Source organism: Suricata suricatta, chromosome 3, assembly GCF_006229205.1.
Source record: "Suricata suricatta isolate VVHF042 chromosome 3, meerkat_22Aug2017_6uvM2_HiC, whole genome shotgun sequence".
In the NCBI taxonomy this organism is placed as follows: domain Eukaryota; kingdom Metazoa; phylum Chordata; class Mammalia; order Carnivora; family Herpestidae; genus Suricata; species Suricata suricatta.
The window spans coordinates 169,031,847-169,058,149 of NC_043702.1; the positions used below are offsets into that span (position 1 = coordinate 169,031,847).

General features: G+C 47.9%; 1 protein-coding gene across 4 annotated transcripts in view; it reads right to left on the reverse strand.

Annotated features, from left to right (window-relative positions):
- DDR2 (discoidin domain receptor tyrosine kinase 2) overlaps positions 1 to 26,303 on the reverse strand; it is a 157,303-nt gene that overhangs the window by 65,820 nt on the left and 65,180 nt on the right. Inside the window, exon 1 of one of the 4 annotated variants that reach the window (XM_029935706.1) lies at positions 5,133 to 5,162. The exons of the other annotated variants lie outside the window; for them this stretch is intronic. The gene's annotated coding sequence lies outside the window, so the exon portion shown is untranslated. Of the gene's footprint in view, positions 1 to 5,132; positions 5,163 to 26,303 lie in introns of those variants that run through there. 4 annotated transcript variants of the gene reach the window in all.

A 26,303-nucleotide genomic window follows, 5' to 3' on the forward strand; every position in this document is an offset into this window, starting at 1 on the left:
GGCTCTCTTTGTCTCGATGAACCCTCTGTTCAGTGGTCACTTCCTCTATGAAATACTCTCTGGCCCTCTTATTTCATGCACTGAAAGCTTTTTATTGTTTTTCTACATAGAAATGATCCCAGTTTCCAATCATATACTCATTGCGGTAGACTCTTCCCCATCCCTTCCATATAAGCTTGATGTTTATTTTACTCGCCATTGTGTTCTCAACACCCACCAGAGTGCTGGGGAAATATTTGCAGAGCGAATTAATGATTGCCTTGAGCCACATCTTTGTGATTACGTCTGGCCACACTAAATTCCACACCCTAAAAGGAAGTGTACCCAAGGCTTAGTATAAGCATACATCACCCTCTTCTGCACCTTCGAATGAGTGTCTCCAAGGGTTCCATAATTTAAGCCATGTGACCTGTGAACAGAGCCCACAAACACAGAAAGAACTTCAAGGAGGTAGGAAGGCCCTTCCCTATCCATTTCTTTGGTTAACAATAGAAATTCCCTTGACAATTCATTCAAGCTTCAAAAAGAAAGCTCAAAATGCAAATATCCCTGGCCAAGGGGTATCCTTTCATTAATTTGTTTCAGTAACTATTCTCTATGTATCTACTAGGTAAGTAAATAAATGAGAAATCCAAAGAGATGTATGTGCCATGAAGAAAATAAACTAGGGTGATGTGACAGGGAATGAATGGGGGCTATTTCAGGCCTCTCTGAGTATGGGATTGGCCCAGAGATATATAAGGAGAACAATGAAGAGAACAGTTTATTTGTTTTCCAAAACAAATAAAAGTATATCCATAGCTCACACACGAAAGAAGAGAATTCCCAAAATGCAATAAGAGAATCATCAGTGTTTCAAGAAAATATAAGAGCATTTGCAAGGAGCTAAAGGTAAGGAAGGCCTGCACGAATGAGATGTAGAAAACAAAATCCAAAAATGATAAAAGTGTCCATCAAGACATTTCGGTCTTTGAGACCGAAAGCATCGACAGACAAGCAACAGGCTAAGATATACATTGGATTTTACAACAATATAATTTCTGGTATAAATATAGATCTGTAGATCATTTTTTGAAGACCACTGTAAAAGTGGGTCAAGCAGGGGCACCCAGGTGGCTCAGTCAGTTAAGCATCAGACTTCAGCTCAGGGCATGATCCCATGGTTCGTGAGTTTCAGCTCCACATTAGGCTCACTGCAGTCAATGCAGAGCCTGCTTCTGATCCTCCGTGCCCCCTCTCTCTGGTCCCCACTACACACTCTCTCTCTCAAAAGTAAATAAACATTAAAAATAAATAAAATAAAATAAATTGTTTGAAAATGCATATACACTAAGATCCCTATATTTCACTTATTGGTGAAAGAGATCTATGCATCTGCATAATGAGGTATGCACAAAGAAGTGCTTTGCAATATTTCTTCAATTTTATTTTATTGTGGTAAGAACACTTCACAGGAGATCTACTCTCTTGACAAATTTTTAAGTATTTGATACATTATTGCTGACTGTAAGTACAATGTCATACCTCAAATTTCTAGAACTTCTTCATCTTGCTCAATCTTAACTTTATTCCTCTTGATTAGTAACTCCTCATTTCCTTCTCCCCTCATCCCCTGGAAACCACCATTCCACTCTCTCATTAGATAAATTTGACTCTTTTAGGTACCTAATGTAGTGGAATCATGCAGTATTTGTCCCCTGGTTTATTTCACTTAACATAATGTCCTCAAGGTTCTCAATGTTGATTATTACAGAATGGCCTTCCTGTCAAAGGCTGAATAATATTCCATTGTGTGCATATGCCGTATTTTTTTTATTCATTCACATCTGCATGGATAGATATCTGGATTGTTTCTACATCTTAGCTGTCATGAATCATGTTGCAATGAACCCAGGAGAGCTAATACCTCTCCAAGATCCTGATTTCAATTCTTTGGAGAAAATACCTATAAGTGGGATTGCTGGATTATATGGTAGCTCTATTTTTAATTTTTTACCAAATCTCCATTCTATTTTCCATAGTGGCTGCGGCCAACTTATCTTCAAGAAGGGTGCCAAGAATACACAGAGGGTAAGAGGTAGTCTCTTCAACAAATGGCCTTGGGAAAACCAGATACCCATATGTAAAAGGATGGAATGAACCCTTATGCTACACCACAGGCAAAGATCAACTTAAAATGGGTTAAAGACTTGAATGGAAGACCTGAAACTTTAAGACTCCTGGAAGAAAACATACAGGAAAAGCTTCATGACTTTGTCTTGGCAATGACTTCACAGATACTATGAAAAAGCACAGGGAACAACAGCCCAAACAAACACAAGCAGAATTACACCAAATGAAACTTCTGCATAGTAAAGGAAACCATCAACAGAGTGAAAAGGAAACCTATACAATGGGAGAAAATATGTGTAAGCCATACATCTGATAAAAGATTAATATTCAAAATATGTAAGAAACTACTACAACTCAATAACAAAAAACTAATAACCCGATTTTCAAATGGGCTAAGGACTTGAATAGACATTTCTCCATACAAATGGTCAACAGATATAAGCAGAGAAAATGCTTAACATGGCTAATCATGGAGGAAATGCAAATCAAAACCACAATGAGGTATCACTTCACACATGTCAGGTGACTAGTATCAAAAGAAAAAAAAACACAAAGACACATGTTGGCAAGGATGTGAAGGCACTGTTGGCCTATTAACAAAAACTTGGGGAAATTTCTATGACTAGGAGAATGCTATAAATGATAGTACATTCCCACTGTGAGATACTATGCAAGATTTTTAAATCTGAGCTGGATAGGAGTTCATGACATACTTTTGGATGAACAAATAGGTTGCAAGACTTATGTAAAACATGCTATATATTTTTAGGGATAAGCACACGCATGAATGTGCACACACAGATACGCAAGCATTCATGCATGTATACACAAAAGATCAAGAAGGGAAAACACACGCCAATAACAAGCCTCACTCTAGTGCTCGCTCCGGTGCCTGGGTGAGAGGGTGAGTGGGGACAGAGCAAGGAAGCTCAGGAGCCAGTACTGATAACAGCAGTTCCCTCAGAGACCCGAGTGCTTGGCAGAGGAAACCGGGAATGGCGATCAAAAGGAAACTCTAGACTTGTTTGTTGTGTTTCAACTCTTAACAAGGAAAATATGTTCCTTGTTACTACCTCTTACATTGGTTTTTCTGACAAAAAACCGTTTCCTGGAGGCAGTTTCTCAGAAGTTAGAGGGTGCTTTCCAACCAACCGTGTGCATCCCAGAGGTTAGAGGTACGAAGGGAACTTGTATCTGAAGAGTCACTTGTAGGATTGAGACATACTATTGATTAGTACATCTCACACACGAGTAAAATAGGACAAAAAAAGAGAAAAAACAGTTGAAAATTGCTGCTTAGACCTTATTTTGTTGTTTTAGAACACCTGCACTTCAGGGGGTGCTTATGAATGCATTGCTACTGAGCCTTACAACAGTTCTAAGAAAGATGACCACCGCCCTTTAGGAAGAAGGAAAGGAAGGACCAAAGTCACTTTGCCCACCACCTAGGTAGACTCACATGCTCCGGCCGTTGTCTCCCATTCTTCATGCTGAATTAGAGTCAGCGTGTTGACCTCTCTCTCAGGTCAGACCATGAGTCATTTATGGTCAAAGATCTTGCTTATCTCTATATCAAAATCAGGTTCACTCTGATTTGCCTGGATCACAAAACTAGAAAGAGTTTAGAGTCAATTCCAGTCGCTCTGACTCTGAGGCCAGTGTTTCTTCACTCATGGCCCAGTATTTTCCAAGGAATAACAATGGACAGGTAGCTCGGACAGAATGTGTCCCTTCTGACAAAGAGCTCGCACTTCCTTCTTCTCAGTGAAAATCCCCTCCCCAAGCCGAGCTGGATTATCACTCCTAACTGACTCCAAAGGGAGCCATGGCTCAGGACTTCCTGGACCTGACAGGAGATGAGTGGCTCTCCATCTCAGGACTGCCCACCTCAGGATCTGAACTGTGGGTCAAAGCCATCAGAAAAATCAGGAAGTAAATGGAAGGAAGAAGGGAGTGTGGCAGCCACAACTAGAAATAAGCAAGAATGAGAAAGACAAGAATCCAGAAGGACAAACGTCTTACAAGTGATCTCGGTAATTGGGTGAACTTCCAGAAGCCTCCTTCTGAAATGTAATCCGGGCCACATCATGATGGAAAAGCAAGTCACCAGCACACACAGCCTGACACCATCCCATCCTGTGGACGGTTCCCACAGAGAGGGCTTGCTCCTGGTCAGCTTCAAGTCTCCTGCAGCTCTGGGTCACACACACCTGAGGACAACCACACTCCCTTCTCCAACCGCCTTGAAAAGTCAGACTGTCGCCCTAGTAACAGGCTCTACTCTAGTGGCCAAATAGGATGCAGGTGAAGATGGGGCACGGAAGTGATTTGGGGCTGCTGAGTGAGAAAAGGTGAGAGGGAAGTTCAAGTTTCTCACTCCACATTGGTGAAGCACAGCCTTTCAGGGCTCCAAAGCACGAGCCCCACACCATGTCTCTCACTCTCTCTCTCTCTCTCTCTCTCTCTCTCTTTAATACAGAATCGAATACCCATGATGATAGATAGATGGATAGGTAGATAAGTAAATAGGTAGATGATAAACATCAAAATTTAGACGAGACGTATTCAGATATAAAGTGAAACACCTTTAGAAATGCAGCTGCAACAGTTCACTGCATTTATTTGGGAACAAAATAACCATCATATCCTGTGATGATATAAAAACCAGGCCGAGCAAGCAACCCTTGGGACCTCTTGCCCTAACCAGGCAGAAACTTCAAGCTCCTCAGTTCCTCCCAAGCCCCTTTGGCGAGACCGTAACTCAAGTACAGGAGAGCTCTCTTCGAAATATGAGCACAGACCGTCTTTTTCTCTGATGCAGAACTAGAGGTACGCCCCACTTGAAGAAATGCCTGCACTTGCCAAACTCATTAATCACGAAATGTTTATCCACATTACAGAATCTTTCTTTGCACCTCCTCCCCTCAAGTGCCAGGTACATTTGAATAACAAGTTTCCATGCAGTTCGACTAAAATAACATTCAGCAGACAGAAATGTCCCATCTACTTACGGAACTCACAGATCACTGAGTGGGGTCCACATCGCAAACTAGTTCTTCACTTTACACAAGGATCCGGTGCCGGGGTTCTTCGAATAGTAAATCCTTCCAGAACATTCAAAATATGATTCAAAACACTTAAATCCAGGCCATAATCAAGTTGTCAGGGATACGGCCTGGGGACAGGGCAAGACACATCTGATTTGGCAGATGCTCATTCTCCCCAGACAGTCTGTCTTCCCAGATCCCAAAGCTGGAGACAATCTGAGGCGAACCGCCCCTTTGGCGAAAAATGAAAAGTCACAGATTTCCAGCAGAGATCTTCACGCTGAGCCCGTGATAGGGTCCAAAGAGGAAATGCCTGCCCTCCTGGAAAATTATCTATAGCCTGCAGCCTTGGCCCCTCTACCCAAAGATCGGCCTTCCCTTCCGGAAAGGGTGGGGGTCTGACGAGGCAGAGGCGGGAAAGGGAAGTGAAATAAAGGCACTCGGTCCAGTGGGAGCAGACACTCGAGGTGGGGTGTTCCGTACGTGGAGCAGACACTCGAGATGGGGTGCTCCATACGTGGGCCTGCGTGAGCTGAAGATCAGGGCCTGGCTTTAGGGCCTCTATTTTCACTCAGGGGCCATCCAGGGCCTCGGGTCTGGTGTGGCTTCCCTGCTGACTCATTTTCATTTCAGATTCAACAAATCGAAAGAGCAATCTTCGGAGTGTTTAATACTCAGCCAACAAATATGCAGAAATGAGCTTGGTTTTGGCAAGAGAAGGGCCCTTAAACACACGAGTGGCCTCACACACACACGCCCACACAATTGCACGCCCAAGGGCACACTCACACACGGGCCAACCTCGAGTTATCTGGATCCCGGGGACATGCTGGGGTCCTCCTGCTCCCACCCCTTCCTCTGGGAGTCCCTACCTCGTGCTTCTCCAAACACAGCCCCTGGCGGCATGTTTGGAGGCTGGCATGGCCCCATCCGTCAGTGTTTACACACAGGACATGTCCCAGACGACCCGAGGTGACCCTCGCAGCCCAGGGGCAGTACAACAGTGAGCTGCGCTCCTGCCTTCATTAGGAGAGCCCTGTGCTCCCCCCAGCTCCCTCCTTGGGAGGTCCCTCAGAGACCACCTGAGTCTGTCGTAGAGTAGAGGCAGAGGGGGAAGGCCAGGCAGCTATCACATCCCCGCCTCCCTCCTGCACCTGCAGAGAGGAGAGGATGCGGAGTGACATCACTGCCACAGAAGACACGTCCCCTGCCAGGGCCGGAATGGGGCACGGGACACTGACGTGTGCCATCATTTGACGTTACTTCCTAAATCATTAGCAGAAAGGATGTCAGATGGAATGCCTTCACGCCCTCAGCAGGAGGAAGGAGAGCACATACAGAGGGAGGGCAGGGCCTTTTCCAAACACACAGACCCGTGAGAAGCTCTAGAACCCAGTACCCCTGAGTCCCGGGCAGCCCACCCAGCCTCTCGGAGCTCTGGCAATCCCCGGCTCTTCGTCTAGTTAGTTCACAGGCACCCCTGACTTCCGTGGCCCTGCACTTGAACATCCTTCCCACCGGCCTCCAATTCCTTCCCCCAGCCTGCCCTCTGCCCAGGGCTCCTCACAGCCCCGGCTCAGGTGCTGGGGCGCAGATGGGGGCCTGTGTGCATTCCTGGGCACGGGAAGGTCTGCAGGAGGTCCTGCGCATGGGAAGGTCGGAGGGGGCTGGAGGTTATGAGGGAAAGACACTAGTCCTCACCATTATGCACCCACAAGCATGGAAGCTTACAGGACCGGAGAATTGGCCTGGCTCCAACCTCTCTGGTCAAAGGTGAGGAAAGTAAGGTAACCTCAGTGGCCGGGCGGCCTTGGCACAGGAAGCCGCCAGTCAGAGGCTGTGCCCGGCCCCAACTCCTGTTTTTCCTTCCTAAAACTCTGAGCACACACCTTCCTCAGGCCCTGTGTGTCCCAGATAACTGGTCTCTTCAAACCAGAGTGAAGCTACTTGGAAAATCTCTGCAGTGGCTTTCCGACGCGTCCCCACACAGTGTCACCGTCACCCAGGGCAGGCTGGTAGCTCATCTCCTGTGTCTGGAACAGGCTCAGGAGAGCCTCTTGCCTCTAACAGAGTGAATGCAGGGAAAGTGACAGTTATGGAGCTTCAGAGCTCAGTCCCCGAAGGGGACACGCTGCCACTTGGCTCACCCTCTGTCTCAGAGCCCTTGCCCTGGGAAGCCCGGGCCACACGGCGAAGAAGCCGCAAGCTTCAGGTATCCAGGCCGCCCGTCCTAGCTGAGGCCCCGGCAGGCGGCAGGGTCAGCTCGCTGAGAGAGCAAGGAGGCCTGGCCGGTGACTCAGGCCCTAGCCACCGCCTGCTGCAAACACAGGGGGGACCCCGAGCCAGAACAGCCCCGCCGAGCCTCGACCCCTCGGGAGCGTGAGCGACAGTCACCACACTGAGCTGGTGAGACTGAGCTGTGAGGTGACTACGCGGTAAGAAGTGACCAGAACAACTGCCCTGAGTAAGGCCTCGCCTTCCACAAACGTAAGTACTGGTTTTTGAACATTGCCTGCTTTTTACTTATCACCATCTTTCCGTTGCCTCACATGCCTCCAAAGGAGACTCAGGCCACATAGTAGAGGGGTCATGTGGGGGAACAGCGGGAAACAAGAGGTGCGTCTCTCTCCTTAATCCCAGAAGTCACGTTCAAGAGGTTCAAACCCAGGAGGGCTCAACGGTGAATCTGGGAGCAGCACCTGACTCAGTGGGCCACCCCTTCCTGTGTCCTCTGGGTCCTCGGGGAACCCCGAATTCTGCCTCTCCAACCTCCCTGGTGGCTCCTTCTCAGTGACCTTGTCAAAGCCACACGTGCTGAGTCTGCATCCTGTCTCCTCTTCCACCAGCTGTCCGGACTGGGCCACACACCTGAGCCCTGGCACCTTACTTCCCCATCTGCAATGAGGGAAATCATGGTACCCACAGAAGGACACGTGGATGGGATGAGTTATCACCTAGGAAGCGTGTGGAACAGGGCCTGGCTCCAAACTGGTCACGCCTGCAGTAGATCTGCAAGTGAGAGGTAAAAAGCATGCCAACCTCATCCACGCCTTTATTTTGGCATCGGCCAGCACTTACACAGCGGGTGCTCAGAGGACGCCGTAGGTTGTCTGACAGGTCATCTCAGTGGTAATAAAATAATTAGGCAAGAACAACAACACAAAGTTCTTGCCTTTGTTTTTTATTAATTTTTTAAATGTTTATTTATTTTTGAGAGAGACAGAGCATGAGTGGAAGAAGGGCAGAGAGAGAGAGGAGCTGTCAACACAGAGCCCGACGTGGGGCTCGAACCCACAAGCCATGAAATCATGACCTGAGCTGACGTTGGACGCTTAACTGACTGAGCCACCTAGGCACCCCCAAAGTCCTTGCTTTGACCATCACACTAAACTTTGCAGGGTCCATCCTGTGACTGGAGCTACATCTGGAGAAATCGACTTGGTCCTTTATACGCAGTCATTCGAAAGTCATGAAAGACCTGTGTGCTTAACTGTGAACAGGCACAGCAGACACTGGCCTGGGGCCGAGGAGAGCTGGGTGGTGGCCACGTCTGTGGGGACAGTGATGTGATCATACTGCTTGGTGGGGAATGTTGCTCTGTCCCTGTGCATGGCAGCGCACACTCCCCAGTGGCTTCCAATCCACCACCCACAGCCAGGGAGGCCAAGAGCATGTCCGCCTGCACTTTTCCACTAGGGTTGCCCTACTCTTGGGGTCCAAGGTCGTGCTGGGCCCTGAATAACACATGCTTCCAGCAGACTGCTTGCTTCCTGCATGAGCCCCTTCAGCCTGGGCCTGCAGGCATCTCTGGGACACGAGAACATTCTACCTCCTCCAGCCACAGGAGGCAGTCCTGAACCCCAGGGGGGATTCGGGTGATGCCCATGAACACTGCTTTCTTTTCTACAGGAGGTTCTCCATGGAGAGACATGTGGGTCCTCATTCCCGGACACCACCCACGGCCTTTCAGCCAAGTGATCTAAGTGGCTTGCCCTTTACGTACTCAGGGCCTCCTGAACACATGGACTAACGCTCGTGCTTTTGCAACAAAGAGCAGGGAGATCCTTCATCTTCTCTGAGACCTTCGGCAGAAGGAGGCAGGCAGGGAGGATTTCACCTCTTAGACCCTTGCAACCATACTCTGCAGTGAAAACTTCAGCCATAATACAGGTTGGACCATTTTATTTTATTTTATCTTATCTTATTTTATCTAATTTTACCTTATTTTATTTCATCTCACTTTTATTTTATAGGCTCTACACCCAGCAAGGGGCTGAACTCACAACCCCAAGATCAAGAGTCAAGGGCTCTACTGACGGAGCCAGCCGGGTGCCCCAGGTCAGACTCTTTTAACCAGATACCAATTCGTCTCCAGGCTGAAGGGCACTTTTCTAGATCAGGGAAGTGTGAGATGTGAGTGGAGGTGGAAAATGATGTCACTGGCATAGTTCGACAAGATGGTGCCTATAAAGGGCTACAGCATGGAGACAGTAGGCGCTCATTAGCATTTCCGTATTATTTAGCGGTGGTATTATGAACAGGATGGTGCATTAGAAGAATACAAGGTCAGAATCAATGTGCCAAGTGTCTACTAGGCCTGTGCTGCGAGCCCAGCACGGGTTGGGCCACCTGGGGACAGCACAACAGAAAGCATCAGTCTTGGTTCCTGGCGGGAATGCACAGGATGGGCACAAACAAACATTTGGAAAAATAAATAAGACAGCAGCTGAGCAAGTTCCCATCTTGCTCTCACTCTGGGGCTGACAGGGCAAAGTGGAACATGGGGTGCCACACAACTGTGGGTCCAGGGACGTATAGACACCAAGGTTCACGCTCGGCTGCCTTGGACCATGGCAGTTTCATGGACCATGAGTTTCTGCCCAAATCGCGGAGCCTGAGAGCCTCATTCAGCAACTGGGTTTGAACCAGGTGTCTGGGATTCCTTTCCGGGTCCCTACACCTTCCCTCGAGCAAGTCACTCCCTCAGTACCTGCAGCTTCCGCCATCCTTGCCAAAATCGTAATGGCCCTCATTAGGAGAAATCACACTTTCCATTTCACACTTCCGTCACACTCACTGGACCCTCCCTTCCCTGTGACTTTCGCTGGCAGCCTCTGAAGGAAGTGGAGCAGAAAATATAAGTTTATTTAAGGGTATGAGACATCTGCAGACTCCATCTGCCTTCAGGAAGTTCCCCACTCAGTCGCCACTGCCTGGCACTCACCCCTGATGTCTAAAGAGCCCCCTCCCCAGTCTGCCAGGCCCACTTACCCCCCAACTTCCCAGTCTAGCTCAAAGATACCACATCACCAGGGACCTGCCCCATCCTGGCCTCGGAGACACTGGTTCTCGGTCTCAGAACGCTCTCATTTAGAGCACCCAACTCCTACCCTCCGCAGAAGGCTCACACCCACCAGTTCCTTCCGACAGCAGCTCATGGCATTTGAGGTGCCCCCCTTCACCAAGTAGATCTCTGCTTTCTTTCAAACCGGTTCTGAGCTCCTGACTCACCCCAGCCTACTTTGGGCTCAGATGATTGGTTTCAGGCCATAAATAATATGGATAAAACATTTGTTAGCTGTAATATTCTTATATCTCTATCTGTGTTCCCCTTCCCGGCGAGGCTGTGAGCTCCCGGAGGGAGGGAACTTGTCTTGGTCTTCTCTAAATTCCCAGTGCAGAGCAGAGCCTGGATACGCAGTGAAGGCACTGCGGTTGTTGAATGGGTGACCCGAGGGGTCTGCAGTGTCCAGGAATGTCCAGGAGTCCCAGTTCACCTGCTAACTGCTCAGAAGATGGAGTACACAGGCATTTCCTCTTTGGCACTTCTTCTGAGCCTAAAGGAGTCTCCTCCCTCGACTCCATTGGATCGATATCCCATAATGTAGCAGATGACAGGAAGGAGCTTTCATAGCTCCTAACTTGTGCTTGCATATGTGGTGCCCATCTTATCTCCACATTAAGACCATGAGCTCCCGAAGGGCAAGAATGTGTTACACGTCTCAGGGCTTGTGCAAGGATGACAAACATTTATGGAGCACATATTACATACCAGGCGGTATGCTAAGTATTACCTGAATTTTCTCACGTGGTGCTCAGAACAGGCTCTCTGAAGCTATTAACTATTATTATCCTCATTGTACAAATGACAATACTGAGAATAGACAACGTCCCCAAGATCACACAGGTAGCAAGTACGATGGCAATCCACCTATGGTCACGTACAGGATGCTACGGAGATTCCCAAGTTGTGCCCCACGTCTTCTGCACCCACCTCTACTACCAGTCTAACGGGACATTCTCATCTGGCACCAAGGAATGGTCAACTCCACTCATGCGAAATTTCAGTCATATGGCCAGCATGTGACTCTGACTTTGGGAGGGAAGGCCCACCTGATGGCGCCCGCTGTCTCCCACTGACTGACCTGAGTCTCTTAAGCACCTGAGCCTGGACTGGCATCACAACATCAGGACAGCTCCCTGTTCACGTCTGCCTGTTCTGCTCACACTCTAATTCACACACAGTCGGTTCGGGTAGGTAGAAAGTTCTGGTCGGCGGTACCTGTGTCTACGGCTCGTGAAGCTCAGACAATCTGAAAGGCCTACTTTGTTAAGAAATGCAATATAAAATTACAGATACGAAATTAGGTTCGGGGCCTCAAAGGGTCTTGAACAAGTGAGAAGGGCAGACGCAGAAGCTTCACCTCCTGACAGCGAATGCACCTCGGGACCTGAGTTCTAGTCCCTGCTCGGCTTCTCACCGCCGCCAGCTGAGCAGCAATCCCGTTCCCTGATCCGGCTCTCAGTCTTCCCCTGGTTCCCATGAGGGGCTGGGAACGGTAAGAATGGAGTTACTCCGAGGCCCCTCCCAGCCCGGACACACTGACTTCCTGCGGGCTCGGTGCCAAACATGTCCCCACGCTCACCAAACCCAACAGAGCCGCCCACTGACCCAGGAGGGTTCCTGCTCCTCCCTCCGGCCCAGGCACATACTGTATTACAGTAATGAGGGCTTTGGTTGCTTTAAATATCACAAACAAAAACAACGGGCAGCCTGCATCCACCATCACTCCGTTTCCAGACCACAGAGGAGAGTGCCGCCAGACCGAGGCCAGAGCGGAGATGGCGAGTGAGGCCCATGGGAGTCCCTTTCAGGAATCTGTTGGCTCGTATCTGGAATGAAAATCGCCGATGGCAGGGCCCATCGGAGAGCGAGCCGGCGGGGTCACTCTGGGACAGGGAGGCCCTAGCCATGGCGAGGCTGGAGAGCCGGGTCCTGGGTCCACCAGAGACGAGTTGGGGCCAAGCCTGAGGCTGCAGGAGCCGCTGTCTCTCACCTCTGGGAGAGGCAGAGAAGTCCAGCCAAAGGTCTCCGCAGAAACAGGCAAGTCTCCCCCTGGGTGGGTCCTGGGAGGTGCCTGCCGAGCAGAACTACGAGCATTCATCAGTCGGGAAGGGGCGGCTGGGCAGCGTGGGGCGGCCTGCAGCCGGACGCTTGGTCCCTCCGGGCCTCCCCGGAGCCACGAGCCAATCTTCAGGGCCTGCAGCAGACCCTCCCAGGTCCAGAAGCAAGAATGATGCTGTTTAGCTCCCCACAGAGGGTCCCTAGGAAACTCCTATCCTGTAAAATGACCTGCCTCTTCGGAGGCCTTATCATACGGTTATGTGGTGTTGGTTTGGACCAAGTCAGGACGAAGCGCATGTGCACTGAGCGATCCTCCACGCAGACGGTGAACAGGGCCACGAGGGCCCTCTCACCCGCCAACCTGGCCCCTCGGCCCCTTGACCCTCTCTAGTTGTCTGGTTCCGCTGCTCCAAGGCCTTCCCCAGTGACTAGGGCAGTAGCTTGTGTTTCTGTGAGGACAGATGGGGGCTGGGGGCACACAGATGCTCTTTCTTCACTAAGCCAGTCCAGGCCGTGACCCCCTCATCCCCTGACACTTGGTGTGCCCCCACCAGAAAAGGAAGTTGAGAGGCAATTTGCCAATCATTTGTGTTTGGCAGCCAGCACCGATGGGCAACTCCTTCCTCCTCAGCAACCATGATATTGCAACAGGGAAGGGGAAGAGCTGAAGTCAGGTGAAGGGATCCCGGCCAGAAGTTACTGCAGGAACGTGCATCGCCACCTCGTGGGGACCCCTGCATGCTTGCAGATGACAGGACTAGGCGATGGGAAGGTAGAGAGTCTTCAGGAAGGGCTGGGGTTGGGTGGAGGCTGTGGGTGGGGAAGAAGCTATGGCAAAATCCACTGAACACGAAAACCAGGACCCGGGATGTCTGGTTCCTCCCACATGGACTGGTCTGCCCTTGAATTTGGGCTCCATGAAGGAAGCAACCTTCCCCTGTTGACCGCTGCTGAATCCCCAGCACCAAACACAGCGCCTGGCACGGAGCAGGCATTCAGGACATATCTGCTGACTGAAGGAGGGTAGGAACCTTCGTTCCCTGCCCATCATTCTCAGTCTCTCCCATGAACTTAAGTGGACTGTGGGTTGGTGGCCCTTTGGCTTCTGGTGGCTGGTACTGAATGGACAAGACTATTCTAGAGCCCTGTTTCCCATGTCCCATCTGTCCCCCCTCCACCCTCACGCTCGCCACCTTCCACCGGGAACCATGACACAACAGCAAGTTTCCCGTCACCGTCCTTTCTCTGAGCTCCTCACTGAGGCTGATGATCTTCTGCCTTGGACTGCAAGTTAATTTTTTTCATATGATTCAGTCTTGTCTCTGTTTTTACCCCATTTATATAGGGCCAACTCTATTTACCTCATTATATGCTCACTGAGATCAGGAACTGAGTTATATAGCCTTTGTCGACACCCCGGCTCCCAGCATGAAGCTTTCGGCAGCTCCAAACAAACTCCGGAGACTGTCTCCCAAGCTCTGACTTCCCTGTTTATACTGTATTCCTCATTATTCAGTCCAGTCCTTTCCCCTCAGATGCATTCCCGGCTTTTTTTTAAGTTTATTTATTTTGAGAGGGAGAGAGAGAGAATGTGTGTGTGTGTGTGTGTGTGTGTGTGTGTGTGTGTGTGTGTGTGTATACAAGCAGGGAAAGGCTAGAGAGAGGGAGGGAGAGAGAGAATCCCAAGCAGGCTCCACACTGACAGCCGGAAGCCCGATATGGTGCTTGAATTCACAATGTGTGAGATCATGACCTGAGCCAAAACCAAGAGTCAGATGCTTCACTGACTGAGCCCCCCAGGTGCCCTGCATTCCCAGCTTTTAAAGGGAACAAAGGCTCTAAACATTCCTTACCCTGAATTTGACAACCTGTTCAAATACCAGACAATGTGCTAGGCGGGAAGGAGGGAAAGCTGTATACAGAGAGACACCTTAGAGATATTGAGGGCCTTGTTCCAGAATAAGTAAGTAAAGCTGGTATCACAATAAAATGAATCAAATGCATTTGTTGGTTTCCCAGTGCATATAAAAGTTATAGGTACACTATACTGTAGTCTAGTAAGTGTGCAACAGCATTGTGTCTTTAAAAAGCACATACCTTGGGGCACCTGAGTGGCTCAGTCGGTTGAGCGTCCAATTCTTGGTTTCGGCTCAGGTCATGATCTCATGGTTTCCAGAGTTCAAGCCCCACATTAGGTTCTGTGCTGACAGTGCAGAACCTGCTTGGAATTCTCTCTCTCCCTCTCTCTTCCCGCCCCCCCCCAACTTGAGCTGTTTCTGTCTCTCTTAAAATAAACGTAGGGGCACCTGGGGGGCTCAGTCAGTTAAGCGTCAGACTTCAGCTCAGGTCATCATCTCATGGTTTGTGAGTTTGAGCCCCACACTGGATCTCTGTGCTGACAGCTCGGAGTCTGAAGCCTGTTTCCGATTCTGTGTCTCCCTCGTTTTCTGCCCCTCTCTCACTTGCGCTCGGTCTCTGTCCCTCTCAAAAACAAATAAACATTAAAATTTTTTAAAATAAATAAACTTAAAAACATTTTCTGAAAGTACGTACCTCAATTAAAAATAATTTACTCCTAAAAAATGCTAACCGTCACCTAAGCTTTCGGTGAGTCATAACCAATGATCACAGATCACGACAAATATAATAGCAATGGAAAAGTCTGAACTATTGTGAGAACTACCAAAATGTGGCAGAGACACACGAAGTGAGCAACACCTGTTGGAAAAACTGCTCCAATAACACTTGCTCCATGTGGGGTTGCCACAAACTTTCTATCTGTAAAAGACCGTACCTGCGAAGTACCATAAAACAAGGTATGATTGTGTACACACACACACACACACACACACACACACACAATGTAAATCAGAGATGCCACAGTTTAAGTCTGCTCTCTACAAAAGCCAAGAGAGTTAGCCAGCTGAGTGGTTCAGCAGAAATGGCACCTGACCAGCGGTTCAACTAATGGTGTAACCTTGGACAAGACCAATATTCTCCCTGAGATTGTCTTTTAATCTGAAAAAACAAAGGACATGCCAAGGACATGTCCTCTCTCATATTCTGTGCCTTGTGGATGATGAGCAGGACCAAAGTTCATGCGATTACAATCTGCAGTGGAGAAAAGAAGGACTCCTGGGAGGCTCAGTCGGCTGAGCGTCCGACTTCAGCTCAGGTCATGATTTCACAGTCTGTGGGTTCGAGCCCCGTGTAGGGCTCTGTGCTGACAGCTCAGAGCCTGGAGCCTGCTTCAGATTCTGTGTGTGTGTCTCTCTCTCTGCCCCTCCCCTGCTAGCGCTGTCTCTCTCTGTCTCTCAAAAACAAATAAGAAAAAAAATAAAAATTTAAAAATTAAAAAAAAAGAGAGAAGAAAAGAACTATAGCCCTTGAGGGGGAAACGAGAGTCAGGAGATTGAAACAGTCAGAAGTCAAGATCTAAACCGTGTGTAAAAGCAGCTACTTTGAAACTGAGTTATAATTACAGACAGTGTATGTCAGTTTCAGGTGTGCAACATGATGACTCAACGATTCTGCATGCTACTCAGCGCTCCCCATGGGAAGCACCGTCTCCACCTGTCACCAAACATCATTACATTCTTGGCTCTGTTCCCCATGCGCACTTACCATCCCCATGGCTTACTTATTTTATAACTACAAGTTTGCACTCTTAATCCCCTTCACATACTTCACCCATTCTCCCACCCACCCTCCCTCTGGCGATCAGCAGTGTGTCCCGTGTTTAAGAGCCTGGCTTTTTTGTTTGTCTCTTTTTCTCCTTGTTCATTTGTTTTGTTTCTTAAATTCCACATATGAGTGAATTCATATAGTATTTGTCTCTATCTGACTTATTTCACTCAGCATAATTCCCTCTAGCTCCATCCCTATTGTTGCAAATGGCAAGATTTCATTCTCTTATGGTGGAGAATACCCCATTATCCATGTATACCACATCTTCTTTATCCATTCATCTAACAATGGCCATGGGCTGCCTCCATATATTTTTTTGAATTCATGTTTTTGTCTTCTTTGAGTAAATGCCCAGCAGCAGAATTACTGGATCACATGGTATTACTATTTTTAATTTTTTGAGGAACCTCCATACTGTTTTCCACGGCATCTGCACCAACGTGCGTTCCCACCATCAGTGCACAGGGTTTTCTTTCCTCCACATCCTCACCAACACTTGTCATTTCTTGTCTTTTTTATTCTAGCCATTCTGAAGAGTAGAGGGTGATAGCTCACTGTGGTTTTGATTTGCATTACCTGATGATTAACAGTGTTGATCTTCTTATGTGTCTGTTGGCTATCTGGATGTCTTCTTAGGAAAAATGTGCATTCAGGCTCTCTGCCCATTTTTTAAATCATATTATCTGGTTTTCTGGTGTTGAGTTGTATAAGTTCTTTATATATTTTGGATATTGACCCCTCATTGGATATATCATTTGCAAATATCCTCTCCCATTCAGTAGCTTGCCTTTTCGTTTTATTGGAGGGTTCCTTTGCTATGCAAAAGCTTTTTATTTTTGTGTAGTCCCAATTATTTATTTTTTTTTGTTTCCCCAGATCTAGGGGAAAAAAAATGCTTCTATGCTAGAAGCAGCTACTTTTAAGCCCACGTCAACAAACTCCACACCCAGAGATGCTAGTCCTGACGGACATTCAGTGAATATTCTAGACTCACAGCCACACTTGTGAGTCCAGTTGGGTAGCCAGCTTCCACACAAAACAAGAGTGACTATAAGACTTTACATTGTTCTGGGTGTTTTGCAGTCACTGGGTCCATGGGCTGTTAATACAATCTGGTTTTATGGCTGACAGAGAAAGACAAGGACCTAACACAGTATCTCTCTTTGTTCCAACTGATGGGAGACGTAAAAGTTTTTCAAAGGAAAGTGGAAGAAAGAATCCAACAGGGAAGGAGGGAAGAGTGACAGTATTTGCAGAGAAGCAAAAGTAAGGAATGTAATTCGGTACTTGGTGCACAATAATGTCTGTGGTGAGGATTCTGGGAAGAGAATGAGAAAAGAGGAGGAAGGGAAGAACTTCAGATTGCATGGCTGGAACCATGAGCAGAGTGAGACTCTCCTTGGGGAGGCTGTATCGTGCCTGAGAGGAGGGTGTAGAACCTCCAGAGTCCAAAGGTTCAAGTGGGAAGAGGGGAGTTGTTTCCCTCTAAAGAAAACAAGATTCATCGAAGGACCTTGGGATGTTTCACCTGGTAAATAAATAAGATTCCACTAGGAGTTGATGGTCTTCAAAAATGTGATGCACTGTCCTAACATACAACAGAGCTTCAGAGTCATCACTAAGGAAGTCGCAGAGAGGCAGGTTTCAACCAAAAATAAGGGCAGGTGAATGTCCTAAAAACGAGAGCCATCCAAAACGTCAGTACATTTCTTTGTAGAGGTAGGAGCTCCCTGTTACTGGAAGTGTTCAAGTGGAGGCTGAAAAATTACCTTCTCTAGAAGACTGTAGGCAAGAGTCCTTCTCTGTGCAAGAGACTGGGCTAGCTAACTTCTACAATGTCTTTCGGTTTTAATAATCCATGCGTCTGTTCATCAGAGCCACACACAGGGTAAGCTGACACCAGTCCAACCCAGAGGACAGGAGGTATATATGAGCTGAAAGAACTCTTTTTCATGCTGATGCAGATTTGAAGCTTCACACAGTGATGAGTTGTGGCCCAAGAGTCATATAATATTTCAGGTTATTTCAGGTAACTTTGACCTTCAGTCAGAAGTGAGATCTGGAGAGGCAGATTGATCGCTTTTCCAAGAAAATGTGGTAAATATATTTAATGCCGCTTAGGAGGTATAAAGAATGATCAGATCTACTGTGGTCAGTTATAAAATCCCCATTAGTCAAGTGTAGACTAAGGCCACTCACACGGTCACACCACACCTGTGAGCAGACACTGCCACTGGTCATCGTTACCTTTCATCTGTAGGCACGTGCATCCGGCCCAGATTCTGTGGCAAAGGTGACATATCGGGACTTTGCTCTACCACAGATCAATTATTTCAGGTAACTTTGACCTTCAGTCAGAAGTGAGATCTGGAGAGGCAGATTGATTGCTTTTCCAAGAAAATGTGGTAAACATATTTAATGCCACTTAGGAGCTGTAAAGAATGATCAGATCTACTGTGGTCAGTTATAAAATCCCCATTAGTCAAGTGTTTTCATCTATAAAGATACATTAGTAAATTACCTCTGTTTTTCAGGTCTTCCTCTCGTAGCCTGACCTCCCTAGACCCTAAATTATTCACCAGGTCTTAAATACCGCTGAAATATGAGCCAGCACTGTTCGGTGTTCCTTTTATTTCGTTTCACTATAACAGACGTGGAAGACAGAATATGGGAAAGAGAACGCCAGTGTGGACCACACGGTGTACAGTTTTCTTTTCTGTCTCGGGAGCTGTAAGCAGTTGGGGGGGCCCAGGCTCTGCTGTGGCCCCAAAGTGCCCTGCAGGTGGTTAATGACTGACCCACACCCCATGCCTGCAGCTCCCCAGAACCTTCTCTTCTAACGGCTTGTCATGGCCTCAAATCCCAAAATTAGAGTCCCAGTGCTTCCAAAATTTTGGTTCAAATATACATTTTAAGACACAGACATATTTAAGGTCCATTTAATAGAAGAATGACCAACCCCAGCATACTAAGCCTTTTATGCAAATATTTCCTCTGTGTAGAAGTCTGCATGTGTACACCAGGGTCCCACGGCTGAAACATGTGATAAAAATTCTGAAAGGTCAACACCAGCCATATAATTCTGGAGTCCCAGGGTCTCGGGCTGCCCGGGGACAAAATAGTCCCCTGGGTATGAATCTCCAATATGGCGCTCAAATGGGTTGCAAGGATAGCTTTGGCTTAGCTGCCTGAAATGGGACATGGCACACAGAAGTATCTAGGTCACGGCCGCGGGGCCCACGAGAGTCCCAGAGGCATAGCATTCATGGGGCCTCAAGCCCGAGGGTCCCAAGCCTGATCCAGGGCTGATAAGAAGGAGCACATTCCCTCATGGTGGCAGAATATAGTCTTGCCAGGGGAGACCAGGGCAATGCTGCCACACACCGGGTGAGCTAAGGCTGGAACCAGGAAATCGAGTCACCAGGTTAGAGGCCTACAATACTGAGAACAAACAAGGTGGTGAGGAGTCTCAGGGCAAAGTCACGGTCACTGCGAATGTGCTGGACGCCCACCTCTGTGTTGTCCGTGGCCGTTTAAAGACGCTCCCTCGTGAGTAACAACATTTGTTCAAAACTGCGCACACGTATACTCAGGGTGGGTGTGGGCTATCACTTTCCCAACTAATTCAGCCGTGTCTCTGAGGCCAGAGGGCAGATGAGAACAGAAGCTTATTAGGAGGAAGAAATCTTTCTTTTTAAAAAAAAAATTTTTTTTTACTGTTTTTACTTATTTTAGAGAGAGAGGGAGAGACAGCATGAGCAGGGAAGGTCAGAGAGAGAGGGAGACACAGAATCCGAAGACAGGCTCCAGGCTCTGAGCTGTCAGCACAGAGCCTGACGCGGGGCTCAAACCCACAAACTGTGAGATCATGACCTGAGCTGAAGTCAGATGCCCAACCGACTGAGCCACCCAGGCGCCCCGAGGAAGAAATCTTTCTACGCATTATCTAAACTATTTGTTTGCAAATCCAAAGATCTTGGCATCTTTGCCTAAGAATGTTACCAGGGAGCCTCTGCTCTTATTCCTATGTCTGGGGTGGTAGGAAGCTAAATCGGGTTTCCACCTGTATAAAACTGATGACATTTGTAGAAATAACGAGTGCTTCTTCCAGAAAGGAAATAAAAAACAAACTTAAATTGAATACATTGAGAAGGTCCACATTTTGATTTTATTTGCTCATGCTTTTTTTTAAATGTTTATTTTTGAGAGGGAGAGAGAGACAGAGTGTGAGCAAGGAAGGGGCAGAGAGAGGGGGGCACACAGAATCCGGAGCAGTTCTAGGCTCTGAGCTGTGAGCACAGAGCCAGATGCGGGGCTTGAACTCACAGACCGTGAGATCATGACCTGAGCCAAAGTCAGACACTTGACCGACTGAGCCGCTCAGGCACCCCATATCATCTCACACTTTGAATGAACCGCACAAGAAACAGAGAAGGGCACAAGAGTGCCCAGCCACCTGCAGGGCAGCCCGTGGGGACCAGATCAAACAACCCCGTCCACGGAGCCACAGACCGTCTCCAGCGGTACTCCGTACTCTTCCAAACCAAGGCTCATAAAAAGGGAGCAGTCCCTAATTAGGGCAATTACTACAGCCAGTTTTTCAGAAAAATCTGGATTTGTGGTGCAGGACAAAGCAAATGAGTGATAATGGGGCCACAGAAGCATCCAGAACGAATGCACAATGGGAATGATAGAATTATAAAAGAATGCGAGAGGAACCAGAACAGAGCTTAGGAACGCAACCATTAAAACGTCTGTCCTCTCTAGGCCGGCGCCTAGAATCACAATGCTAACAAGACAGGTTTCAGTTCAATCCCGCACACACTTTCTGAGGCGGACTTGAGAAACCCACACGCCTCAGGGCAGCCCCCCGAGTCGCCTTGCCCCCCTCCCCTGTCCACGGGCGTCACAGTCAGTGACATAAGTTAGCGGTCCGTGCCTGCCTTCTGCGGCACATCGGGGTGAGGGCGGGTCTGAAGAGTCGCCAAGGCTATCCCCAGAGCACAGAAAACCCCAAAAGGATTCCCGATTGAAAACTCCTCACCCTGTTCATCAAACAGAGCAATGTCAGGCCTGGAAAAGCCTACTAATGTCTCCTCCTTTTCCTCTGAGCCCCCCCAAGGACCGCCTTTAGAAATGGAGCATATTTGGGGTGCCTGGGGGGCTCTGCTGTTAAGCTTCTGGCTTTGGCTCAGGTCATGATCTCACAGTTCGTGAGTTTGAGCCCTGCATCTAGTGAGCTCGAGCCCCATTTCTTTCCCTCTCTCTCTATCTCTCTCTCAAAAAAAGAAAAGAAAAGAAGAGAAAAAAGGAAAGAAGGGAAGGGAAGGGAAGGGAAGGGAAGGGAAGGGAAGGGAAGGGAAGGGAAGGGAAGGGAAGGGAAGGGAAGGGAAGGGAAGGGAAGGGAAGGGAAGGGAAAAACAAAAAAGAAATGAAGCACCTTCGTAAGAGACCCTGAATTGTGCAAGAAACCCTCCAAAGCTAGCAAAGGGACAATTAGGGAGGAAACTCTAAATGATGGGAATGTCCCTAACCTCAACCTTCACCCAGCCCTGAAGGAGCCCTGCCCACACCGCAGGAGAGAGGCAGGCAGAGCCCTAATCCCGGGGCTGGATCTTGGCCCAGCTCGGCAGGTACTACCCCTCCCTATTTCCTGAAAAGTAATCTCCATGGCACATCCAGAGTGTAAACAAAGGACAAGAAAAGGTGAATTAAACACATTCTCTGGGGTGCCTGGGTGGCTGGGTCGGTTAATGGCCTACTCTTAATCTTGGCTCAGCATGAGTTCGAGCCCCATGTCAGGCTCTGTGCTGAAAATGCAGAGCCTGCTTGGAATTCTCTCTCTCTCTCTCTCTCTCTCTCTCTCTCTCTCTCTCTGCCCCTCCCCCACTCTCACTTTCTCAAAATACACAAGCTTAAAAAAAAAACCACAAAAGCCACATTCTCTGTACCAAGCAGGCCTAAAGAGGCGGCAGGACTAGGCATCTTGTATTATCTCTAACTGTGCCTGAGGCTTTGAACACGCATGCCCACACACATGCCCACAGCAAGGGGCTGATGCCCTCCGGTCTCCCGGGACGGCTCCTGAGAGGCGGCCCCCTGGCCTGCTGTGAGTGAACACAGTCCCCCGCGGAGCTTGGCCATTCATCTGCTCCCCCTGGCTCTCAACTGTCCCCCACGCCGTCTCAGGTTCCCCCACGGTCAGCTGCCCCAGTGTTCTGTTCGCTCAGTGCAGCGTTCTAGACAGTTCGCGCACGCATGGGTGAGAAGACCCAACGCAAATACGAGGCACCAACAAATTAGTAGGTTCTGTTCTCCGTACAACTCTCCGAGAGGCTTTACGTAATTGGCAGCTGTCTCTGTTGTCAGTAAGTATAGATTCTTGGGGTTGGAAATGGATGACCCTAGTCCGATCAATGCTACCACCCCCGAAACCTGAGCAGCCGGCACAGCTCAGCAGGGAGCCCCGGAATGCCTGTCGTTAAGTCTCAACACTGACCATCACACTAGCTGTGCGATTTTGAGCAAGTTACATAGCACTCCTGCCTCAGGGTCCCCATCTAAAAGATGGATGCTAACAGCAGTCCTGGCCAAGAGGATCATCACAAGGAATAAATGAGTTAACACTTAGAACAGGGCTTAGCCTCAAGTCTTAGCTAGTGTTATTTCAACTGGGGTGTTTAAAGAACCGGAGTTTATCTTATTTCATAGTAAATATATTTCGTCTACCCTGGTACATGGTGTGGGCTCATACACATTAAATAATTGTGATATGACAACACGTTGGCAGCGAAAACAAACATACCAAGAACAAAGAGGCCCCCCCCACACCCCGCTTTGCTCTAAAAAGAAGCGGTCCAGGTTCACAAGCGAAATTGTCACATTTCATCTGTCCCTGGACTGTGTCTCTCTGAGTACGTCCTAACCTATGGGGGGAGGGGTTACTTCAGCTTTCAGCAAGTGATTGCTCGAGATTCTGCAGTTTCACATTCTCCTTGCCAAGGGGTTCTTAGGACCTGGATTTTACAACCCGCCCCGGAGCCTCCTCTGGCTCTGGTTGTTGAGCTGCTCTGTGGACTCCTGGAGATAGTCCTTGGGTCTTCTTAAAAACTATCTTGAGGGGCGCCTGGGTAGCTCAGTCAGTTAAGCGTCCAACTTTGGCTCAGGTCATGATCTTACAGCTCATGGGTTCGAGCCCCGTGTCAGGCTCTGTGCTGACAGCTCAGAGCCTGGAGCCTGCTTCTGATTCTGTGTCTCCCTCTCTCTCTGCCTCTCCCCTGCTCACACTCTGTCTCTCTCCCCTTCAAAAATAAATAAACATTAAAAAAGAAAAACTGTCTTGAATTCCATCTCTTACAAGAGACACACACTCTAACCATAATCCTGTACCATGAATTCTATGAAATCAACAAACAAAGGAACAGAGAAAGACTCGATTATAGACAGGTTGTTACTTCTCCACTGTGCTCTCCCCCTAAGATGACAACCAGACGCCAGAGGCCTGTGCCCCCCCCCCACGCCTCCCCATCCGCCCCCCCAGAGGTGATGGGAGGCTCTGCAGAAGGAGGAACAGATGCACACGGAGTGGGGGCTGGGTCACTGGAGACCTCAGCAGGGAACTGGCGATTCTGGTCCACTAAGTACGGGACTCAAGGTCCGGAGGTCAGGAAGTGAATTCTGGAACCTCAGACAAGTGGGGACTTTCCTTCAGAGGAGACTAGCGACCGGAGGAGCATGGCCGGGAAGAAGGCTGTGGCGCGCAGGGCTTAGCTCTGAATTCAGCAGTTAAGAGCAGGGCAAAAGTGGCAAGGGTGTGGGTGGGGAGCAGAGAAGGAAGGGGCCTCTCTTAATAAGGCAGTGGTTTGGGCCCCAACCAGGAGGGTGGCGCTGTCCGTTTTATTTGGGGCTGGGGATTGGCGAGGGGCTGGTTCGGCAGTGGCCCCCGCCCAATGTGCCTCCAGTGGGTGTCGTTTTGCAAACCCTCCCTCGGCTTTGGCCAAGGCTCAGCAATGAAAGCCAGAGGCTCAGGCTGAAACAGGCAGGGGCCCGGAGCTCTGTGGCAGGTTCTGGCCCTGGAGCTCATGAAACACGACACCTAGAGAGGGAAACTGAAGAAAAAGAATCACAGCCAAACAAATCCGCCCTTGGCCGGAGCGAGCCTGGAGGCGGGGGCCAGTGAGGGAAGGAGGGCCAGCAATTCCCTCCCTCCTTCTCTCCAGGATCACAATTTCCCCAGAAGAGGGACTCTTTTTATTCAGAGGCTACATTTATCCACCCTAGCTACAAATTTCAAGATCTTCTTTTGTGAACACTTGCTTAGCGAAGCTTATTTTGGTGGTACTGGGTGAGAAAGCGTGCTAAGTGTCTTCTGCAGGTCAGATGCCCACATTTGCATGGGATTTGCTATCACCGCTCTCCTATCTTTTATGCCATGGATAATCTACAGCAATAGATACCCTAAAGTAAGATGCATTTAGTTCTAGAATTAGTTAGTTGGTTTATTTTCAGGTATGGGAGGCAGTGCGGCCTTGATTAAAAAGAGGGAATGATGAAAGAAATTGAAGAAGACACAAAGAAATGGAAAGGCATCCCATGCTCATCGATTGAAAGAAGATTGTTAAAATGTCTCTACTGCCCAAAACGATCCACACATCCCTATCAAAATACCAACAGCATTTTTCACAGGACCAGAAAAACAATTCTAAAATTTGTCCAGAACCACAAAAGACCCTGAGTGGCCAAAGCAATCTTAAAAAAGAAAAGCAAAGCTGGAGGTATCATAATCCCAACTTCAAGTTACATTACAAAGCTCTAGTCATCAAAATAGTCTGGTACTGGCACAAAAATAGACACATAGATCAGCAGAACCAAATAGAAAATCCAGAAATAGAACCACAATTATATGGCCTATTAATCTTTGACAAAGCAGGAAAGGGTATCCAGTGGGGAAAAAGACAGTTTCTTCAACAAATGGCTTTGAAAAAACTGGTCAGCTACCTTTAAAAGAATGAAACTGGACCACTTTCTTATATCACACACAAAAATAAATTCAAAATGGGTTTAAGACCTAAATGTGAGACAGGAAACTATTAAAATCCTTGAAGAGAGCACAGGCAATACGTTCTCTAACATGGGCCATAGTAACATTTTTCTAGATAGGTCCTCCAAGGCAAGGGGTAAAAGGCAAAAATAAACTATTGGGACTACATCAAAATAAAAGCTCTGCACAGCAAAAGAAACAATCAACAAAACTAAAGGACAGCCTACACAATGGGAGACAATATTTGCAAATGACATATCCAAAGGCTTAGTATCTAAAATAGAAAAAGAACTTCTACAACTCAACCCCAAAAACCAAATATCCCAATTGAAACATGGACAGAAGATATAAACAGACATTTCTCCAAAGAAGACATCCAGATCCCCAAAAAGTACCCGAAAAGATACTCAACATCACTCATCACCAAGGAAATGCAAATCAAAACTACAATGAGATATACCTCACACCTGTCAGAATGGCTAAAATCAACAACACAAGAAACAACAGGTGTTGGCGAGGATGTAGAGAAACGGGAACCCCCGTGCACTCTTGGTGACGATGCAAACCAGTGCAGCTGCTCTGGAAAATGGTGTGGAATTTCCTCAAAAAGTTAAAAATACAACTACCCTCTGATCTAGTAATCAAGCTGCAGGGTATTTACACACAAATTATAAAAACATTAATTCAGAGGGATATATGCACCCCTATGTTTATAGCAGCATTATTTACAGTAGCCAAAATATGGATGCAGCCCATTCATTGATTGGTGGATGAATAAAGAAGATGTGGTATATACATACAATGGAATATTATTCAGCTATAAAAAGTATTATATTTGCCATTTGCAACTACATGGATGCATCTAGAGAATATAACGCTTAGTAAAATAAAAAGTCAGAGAAAGACAGATACCATACGATATCACTCATATGTGGAATTTAAGAAATAAACAAAATGAGTGAAGGAAAAGAAGAGAGAGAGAGAGAGAGAGAGAGAGAGAGAGAGAGAGAGA